We start from the raw sequence: 8,600 nt of genomic DNA on the forward strand, positions 1-8,600 counted from the left end.
TTTTTGGTTTGACTGTAAATAGTTTACATTGAACTGGCAAAACATCCCTAGTGTTTAGAGTATTTCACATTTGACTGAGATTAAATCAAATCATGTGACTTGTGTGCTCTAGATGCTATTTTGGGAGTTTTCTTTAAGAAAGAACTGAGAGAGCAAACAAACCTGCTGTCATTTGCTTCGATGGAAGGAGAGAGAGAGAGAGAGAGAGAGAGAGGGAGTAAATGGATCTCTCTCTCTCTCTCTCTCTCTCTCTCTCTCTATCTCTCTCTCACTCTCTCTCAGAAGACATTTAGCTGTGATGGAGATCAAAGCCGCAGAGACTCCTGCTGCTCAGGCTGAAAGCAGGAGCTACTGATCGCCTTCCTCTCGCCATAATAGTTAATAAACTGCATACCTTATTCACAAACATGCTCTGTGAACTAATAACTCAGAAGCAGAGAGCCACCTCGATTTACCTGCTTTCAACTCAACCACCTCTTTATGTGTATGGAGGACACATAAAAGCCCTGTTTTCATGACAGATAGCCGATCATGAGGGATCTGGCGAAGAAATGTTCAGTGACACAATGAATATAAAGAAAATATATTTCGAATGAGAAAAAGAAAGCATTTCATAGGACCATTAAAAGGCACAATATGTACGATTTTTGGATTTAAATATCCAAAAACCACTAGAACAATGTTATTTTGTTGACTTGTGTATTTACATTATCCCAAATGTTTCCACAAATGTTTAAATCTGGATAAATAAGCCATTTTTATCCAGGACACGGACCGTGTCACCTATCAGTGGCATCCTACCCATGTTACCCTCGATTTCCAGTTTTATTTTGTAGAAATAAATGTATTTTGTGCTTTTTCATTTTAAGCACCAGAATGTATTCACACATTATTACAGATTCTCTTAAGGGTTATTGTATAATAAACTATTTTTACTAAATTACAGTAATTAAAAAAGTTGTATGTAGACAATCATTTTTGTATACAAAAGATGTAACAATGATTGGGTAAAACTTTACTTAAAGCCTATATTTATAATGCTTTATAAATGTATTCATAATATATGTTATAATTATATCTTTTCATGAGTAAAGTAAAAATATTCACAGATTCCTTGTTACATCTGAAATTGACTTTTGTTGTGTTTTAATGCATTATACTTTATAAAAGTGTATTATAATGTATTACAACTGAGGTTACAATTATTATTGTTACCCAATAGTTTTTCAATTTAATATGTACAGAACAAATAATACCATGACATATAAGCATTTATATGAATTTAGATATGCTAAAAATAAATATGTTTTTCTGTGTTGTTGTAATAAGAATTGGCAGGTGAATGTGCGTAGTGTAAATGTGTCATGAAAATAATTATAAGAATTTTTTTTTTTTTTAAGGCCAGTTCACACCAAGAACAATAATCTATAACCTATAACGATAGTTGTAAAAATCGTTCTCAATATAAAAGAATAGCAGAGTTCACACAGCCAATCAGAATCCATCCTGCAGTAACATGTTAAAGTGATAGACGACAAAACTGCAGCGCACGAATAGAGTAAACAGAACATTACTGTCCGCTGGTGTGGACGCCAATATATTTGTCCTTATAGTTATCGTTCTTGGTGTGAACGGCCTTTATGCCTTACTTTTGATTTTGCATTTTGTGAAACAATCCCTTAAACCCTACAAACTTGGTGACGCTTCCTTTACAGCCGGCCGTCAGCTCAACTCTCACACACATGAGGCCGAATGCTTCAGAGCTCAAGGTTTTTCAACAAGGCCTCGCTTTGTTGTTTGTAACCTTTTGATCTTAAATAAGAGCACAGGGGTGGCCGACGTGCAAAGAGAGAGAGAGAGAGAGACAAAGTCAGCGCGAGAGAAAGCTTGCTTTCATAATGAATGTCAGCTCAGATAACAAAGCCCCATTTGCATATCATAATCCAAATCTTTCCTGCTCAGATCAGGTGCGCTGTGAAGGAATATTTTTCTTGGTTGCCTTTGAAAGTCTTTGATGTGCACAGCAAGAATGAATATGAAAAGGAGCTGCTAGCCGATGAGGTCATGTTCTCTCTAACGCTCTTTCTCTACCTCTTCCTCATGTTTTCCAGAGGGACATGAAAACGTGCAGCGTGTGTAACGCTATGTTTTTCTAGTGCTTTGTCTGTTCTAAATTAACTGGAATAATGTTTTCTAGATGGTAGTTTTCTTCACACATAGGGCCCTATTTTAACGATCTGAACCTCATAGCGCAGGTGCACTTAGGGCGTCCGAATCCACTTTTGGTAGTTTAATGACGGAAAAAACAGTTGGCGCACCAGACGCATGGTCCAAAAGGGTTGTCCCTAGTCTCTTAATGAGTCATGGGTGTGTTTTGGGCGTAACGTGCAATAAACCAATCAGAGTCTCATCTCCCATTCCCTTTAAAAGCCAGTTGCGCTCGCACCATGGCGGATTCACTACTTACATCTGAACGGAAAGACTGAACTCTTCTTCAGAGAGGAATTATTTTATTTTCAATACTTTAAAATGTGTGTGTGCTGGAGCTGGACGTGAAAATGATCCCTGCGTAGAGCTGAAACTATCAAAAAACACTTGCATCACACCTGGTGTCACATTGCGACAGCACGTCTGAGCACAGGGTCCATACACCAAATTCAAACAAAAAAACCCAAAAAACTTAAATACTTGCCACTTGGTCGGTTACTGCAACTGCAACATACTATATGGTTTAGTGGCATATTGCAAATCTCGGAGGCCCCATAAACCATGAGATGGGCCCCGCACACACATGATGACATTACACATCAAATATTATCACTGGGGTATCAAGTATGCAATTGGTTTAAATCAAATTATAAAAATGAAAGTCAGACTCTCGCTGATGTAAGGCACACACACTGTTAATATGAAAGACATTCAAACCTGTTTCCATTTTCCAGAAAAGGATCCGGCTCATATTAAGCATTGGGTAAGGGAAAGTTCATTTTGAACCGTGGCCATAGGCCAGTCCTGGGGATCATATTTGCACTGCGTATTCTGACACCTTTCTATCAGAACCAGCATTAACTTCTTGAGCAATTCGAGCTACAGTAGCTCGTCTGTTTGATCGGACCACATGGGCCAGCCTTCGCTCCCCACTATTCCTTCCTTCACTTTTGATAGATACTGACCACTGCAGACCGGGAACACCCCACAAGAGCTGCAGGTTTGGAGATGCTTTGTATATCCCATATATCCCTAATATATCCCACCCACTAACAGGTGCCGTGATGAAGAGATAATCAGTGTTATTCACTTCACCGGTCATAATGTTATGGCTGATCAGTGTATACAGTTAGACATTATGAAAAATAAACACATTTCTATAGCTGCCATTTTAAACATTGGTGAATATTTATTTCATATTATCAATCTAGTATCTAAATATGTAATGTTTCTGAATTTTTAAAAATAAAAATACAGCAGTTTTATGAAATTTTCAGTCTATTTTAATTGTACTTCCTGAAATTCAGATTCAAATTATAATTCTGCATTTTGTTTGCTAGCTCAGTTCATTGAAGGTGGATAGACATGGAGCCGTGAAAATGAGAGTGATTGAGAAAAAGAGAGGTGAGCGAAGCTTCTGTCTGTTGTTGTCTGGAGTTTGCATCTTTTTCTCTCTTTGTTTCAGTTGTGGGTTTAAGTGACAAGCCCAGTGGAAGGCTCACAGTGTGTGAGCATTGCTGTGTGTGTTGCAGGGGTCAAACAGAGTATGCAGTCAGAGTGTGGGGTCTTCAGTCAAGGACCACCCTCGCTCCAAGCAGGACGAAAACAGACCAGCTCTGAATGCAAACACACAGTTTGGATGCTGGTCAACACTGTGCCACACATCATGAGCTTCTGTCTGCTGTTGTATCTAATGAGCTGATGTCTTGACAGCCACTTTGGTGTTTCCAGAAAGAGAGGACACTTTCCCATGTCTTGTGATGGACCCAGCAGAAAAGGAGAGAAATGGTGGGAGGATGTAGTCTCTCGCTATACTTTCTGAAGCTTCTGTTCTGATTAGCTTCTTTATTACACTTGCTAATGGTCTCGGCTTCTGACGGCACATCATTCACTCACCGTCCGATGCATGTTACGCACAAAAATAGAAAGGACAATCTGCAGCAAACAGCAAGCTCCAAAATGATTGGCTATTTCTAGGAGTCGAGTACGCAGGTTTTGGTTTGGAAATTCTAGAAAGTCTGTCACTTCCCAGTTTACACCAGACAATGTCCTCTAGCTGCTGTGCAATGAGGGCTTCAGATTTTTGTTGTGAACAATCTCTGGTCTTCATCCTAATGAGCTACCTACAGCAAGAATGTCAAGGCATCATATGTGTGATCCTGGCATGCGTGATTAGGTGTCTTTAAAGGAATAGTTCACACAAAAATGAAAACGTCGAGTCAGAGGTCACCCTTCCGCGTGAACTCAAGTCTCTCGTGAACTCACGTACGGTCAGGCCGTTGACGGAAGCCAGTAATTATAGTTTTAGATATGGATATTTTTCTGACAAAAATGCATGTCTTCGCTTCAGAAGGCATTTATCAAACCTCTGGAGCTGTATTGATTACTTTTATGATGGATGAATGTGCTTTTTTTGGAGCTTCACTGCCATTATAAAGCTTGGAAGAGCCAGGACATTTATTAATATAACTCTGATTGTGTTCGTCTGAAAGAAGAAAGTCATGTACACCTAGGATGGCCTGAGGGGGAGTAAATCATGGGGTAATTTTCATTTTTGGGTGAACTATTTGTTACACTTTATTTCGATTGTCCACATTAGATATTCTACTAACTATATGTATCTTTGCAACTACATGTCAGTCATTAGAGTATTAGACTGTTGGGTTAGGGATCAGGTTAGTAGAATAAGTTGACATGTAGTTGTAAAGTTACTTATAGTTAATAGTCACTTATCTAATGTGGACCATCGGAATAAAATGTTACCCAAACTATCCCTTTAAGTGCCCCTAATATGACATTTTAAAGGTTCCTAGTTTTGTTTTGGGGGTCTTCTTCAATAAGTTTACACGTGTCGAAGGTAAAAAAAAATATTTTATTTTCTCATAATATACTTTGCAGCATCACCTCTTTTCTCACAGTGTCAGAAATGGTTCAATAAAGGTTCAATCCAGTCTCTCTACACCCCTTCTTTCTGAGAGCCTGCTCTGATTGGTCAGATGGCCCAGTCTGTTGTGATTGGTCTACTCGGCTCTGATTGGTCAGATGGCCCAGTCTGTTGTGATTGGTCTACTCTGCTCTGATTGGTCAGATGGCCCAGTCTGTTGTGATTGGTCTACTCTGCTCTGATTGGTCAGATGGCCCAGTCTGTTGTGATTGGTCTACTCTGCTCTGATTGGTCAGATGGCCCAGTCTGTTGTTATTGGTCTACTCTGCTCTGATTGGTCAGATGGCCCAGTCTGTTGTGATTGGTCTACTCTGCTCTGATTGGTCAGATATCCCAGTCTGTTGTGATTGGTCATCTCTGCTCTGTTGTGATTGGTCTATTGCTTACAGTGTGTTGAAAACGAAATATCCATTAACATATCTGAATTTCAGCTCTGGAGGCTTCCTCAACACTTATACACTGTGATATAAACAGTAACAACGGTGTTGATTTTATTGTACCGGTTTTGCTTTTTTAGCATAGAAAACAGCGTCTTCTTATCATGTGTCAACCACACAAATCAAAGACCTCAGCTACAACTACAGTGTTTGAGGTCCGGTCAAAGTAGACGTTCGTGGGCAGTCAATGAAGACTACAGGTGGGCATTATGCAAAGTAAGAATGATTCATTCTTGTTCTATGCAAGAATAAGCTGCAGTGTGGGCTAGACTTTATGCTTATATTCAAAAGTCTGGTTGCATAAGAACACTAACATAGAAGCTCAAACAACATGACAGCACCTATAGTCTTGTGTACATTCAGACACTACTTCCATTCTCCCATGTTGATTACCACACGCAGGAGTCAGTCAGTGTTCAGTAGACCAGACTTAAAGTCACTGAAGCAGCCAGAAGCCACTTGTGGAGTGGAGTATGTAAAAGCTGTTTTCAATAGCTGCTCTCCCACTGAAGTGGGATTAGATTGCACATTGCAAGTTCCCATGGAACAAATGGAGAGTGAAGGGGTTTCTGGGTTACAGCGCTCCCTCCCACACCCCCAGAGGTCTTTAGAGAGGGAGTGGTGTGAGTTTGACTGGCTCAGCCTCAGGAGAAAGCTGCATGCTCAGCATGGCTCCTCCACATGAAATGAGTGGCCCAGCACAGTGCAGCTATTCACTAACAAACCTTTTCTATTCGCCTCCCCTATTTTAGTAAAACTCCAAGAAAGAGAGAGAGAGTGACAAATAGTGAAAATGTGTATGTAATACACTTTGATTGGAGTGAACCTGTGTCAAAATCATTTGACAGTATGTGATTTGGTACACACCTTTCCAAAAATTTAACTGGAGTAGATGCCATTTACATTAAGGGAATAGTCCACCTTGTTTACTAAAAGTCTGGTTGAGCCAGACAAAAATACGAAAGACACAATTTTTTACAGTGACAATAGTGTAGGGGTAAGGCACATGGGAGCAAGTTTTGACCCAAGATTCGAATCCGCCTTTTGCCGAATTAAAAAGAAATAAAGCGTCTACAGTGTGTTTAATAATAAAGTGTTGATCGGTTAGGGGTAGGTGAACAGACATGCGCTGAATTAGAGACTGTAAAAGTGAGTGGGTCCAATATCACTAGTCTTAAAAAATGGGTCTTGACCCACCCACATACACTATATTACCAAAAGTTTTGGGACGCCTGACTTTACATGCACATGAACTTTAATGACATTCCATTCTCACACCAAACTCGCTCATCCATGTCTTTATCGGCCGATGCTTTGTGCACTGGTGTGCAGTCATGTTGGAACAGGAAGGGGTCATCCCCAAACTGTTCCCACAAAGTTGGGAGCATGAAATTGTCCAAAATGTCTTATGCTGAAGCATTAAGAGTTCCTTTCACTGGAACTAAGGGGCCAAGCCCAACCCCTGAAAAACAACCCCGCACCATAATCCCCCCTCCACCCAACTTTACACTTGGCACAATGCAGTCAGGCAAGTACCGTTCTCCTGGCAACTGCCAAACCCAGACTCGTCGATCGGATTGCCAGACAGAGAAGCGTGATTGGTCACTCCAGAGAACACGTCTCCACTGCTCTAGAGCCCAGTGATGCATCCCACACTTTGCATTGCACTTGGTGATGCAAGTCTTGGATGAGCTGCTCGGCCATGGAAACCCATTCCATGAAGCTCTCTACACGCTGTTCTTGAGCTAATCTGAAGGCCACACGAAGTTTGGAGGTCTGTAGCTATTGACTCTGCAGAAAGTTGCCGACTTCTGCGCACTGTATGCCTCAGCATGCGCTGACCCCGCTCTGTGATTTTACGTGGCCTGTTGTTGTTGTTCTCAATTGCTTCCACTTTGTTATAATACCATTAACAGTGGAACCGTGGAATATTTAGTAGTGAGGAAATCACGGTACCATGCTTGAATTCACTGAGCTCCTGAAAGCAACCCATTCTTTCACAAATGTTTGTAGAAGCGTCTGCATGCCTAGTGCTTAATTTTATACGTGATTGAAACACCTAAATTCAATGATTTGGAGGGGTGTCCCAATACTTTTGGCAATATAGTGTACAATGGTTCCGACACCCATGATGCAATGCCATGACGTAAAAAGAACTGCCTGTAGAGCAGAGACAGAATTGTGTCAAGGCATAGATCTCAGGAAGGCTACAAAAATGTTTATGCTGCATTGAAGGTTCACAAGAGCACAATGGCCTCCATAATTGTGAATAGAAGAAGTCTGAATCAATCAAGACTCTTCCTAGAGCTCACTGCACAGCTAATTAGGGAAGAAGGTTTTGGTAAGAGAGGTGACCAAGAAGCCAAAGGTCACTCTGGCTGATCTCCAGAGATCACATGTGGAGATGGGAAAAACTTAGAGAAGGACAAACATCATTGAGACAATACACTGATCTGGCCAGATGGAAACATCTCTTCAGTAAAGACACATAAAGATCACTTAGAATAAGAAAAAAAGCACCCAAAAGACATTGGAAAACAAAATGCTCTGGTCCAGTATTTCCCAACCCTGTTCCCGGAGGCCCTCCAACACTACACATTTTCAAACTGGTTGTACTGGAGACTGCTCACAGCAAAATACAGAGATACTTATGAAAACCTGATCCAATATCATAAATGACTGTTTTGGAGTGATGTATACGGACAAAAGACTGGACACACGATTGTGTTGCATGTTGCTAAGCTGATGCAAATCTTTGATAAGCTTTGATAAATATGTTTGTTGTCATTGAATATAATCAACATTTCTCTTGCTTCGGAAGTTTGTCATAATACATTATGGTATTGCTTTCTCTGAGATCTATGTTATGCTTTCCTGAGCCAAAACAAGATAGAAGAGTCTTCAAGTTGAGAGTGATCCTAATATATAATGCCATATAATGCCCACGTTGGCAGTACAATTGCTTTTTTTGGATCAGATCCATAATGTTATGAATGCTTTGGCAATGTTGA

Source organism: Gobio gobio (assembly GCF_949357685.1).
Source record: "Gobio gobio genome assembly, chromosome: 1".
NCBI lineage: Eukaryota > Metazoa > Chordata > Actinopteri > Cypriniformes > Gobionidae > Gobio > Gobio gobio.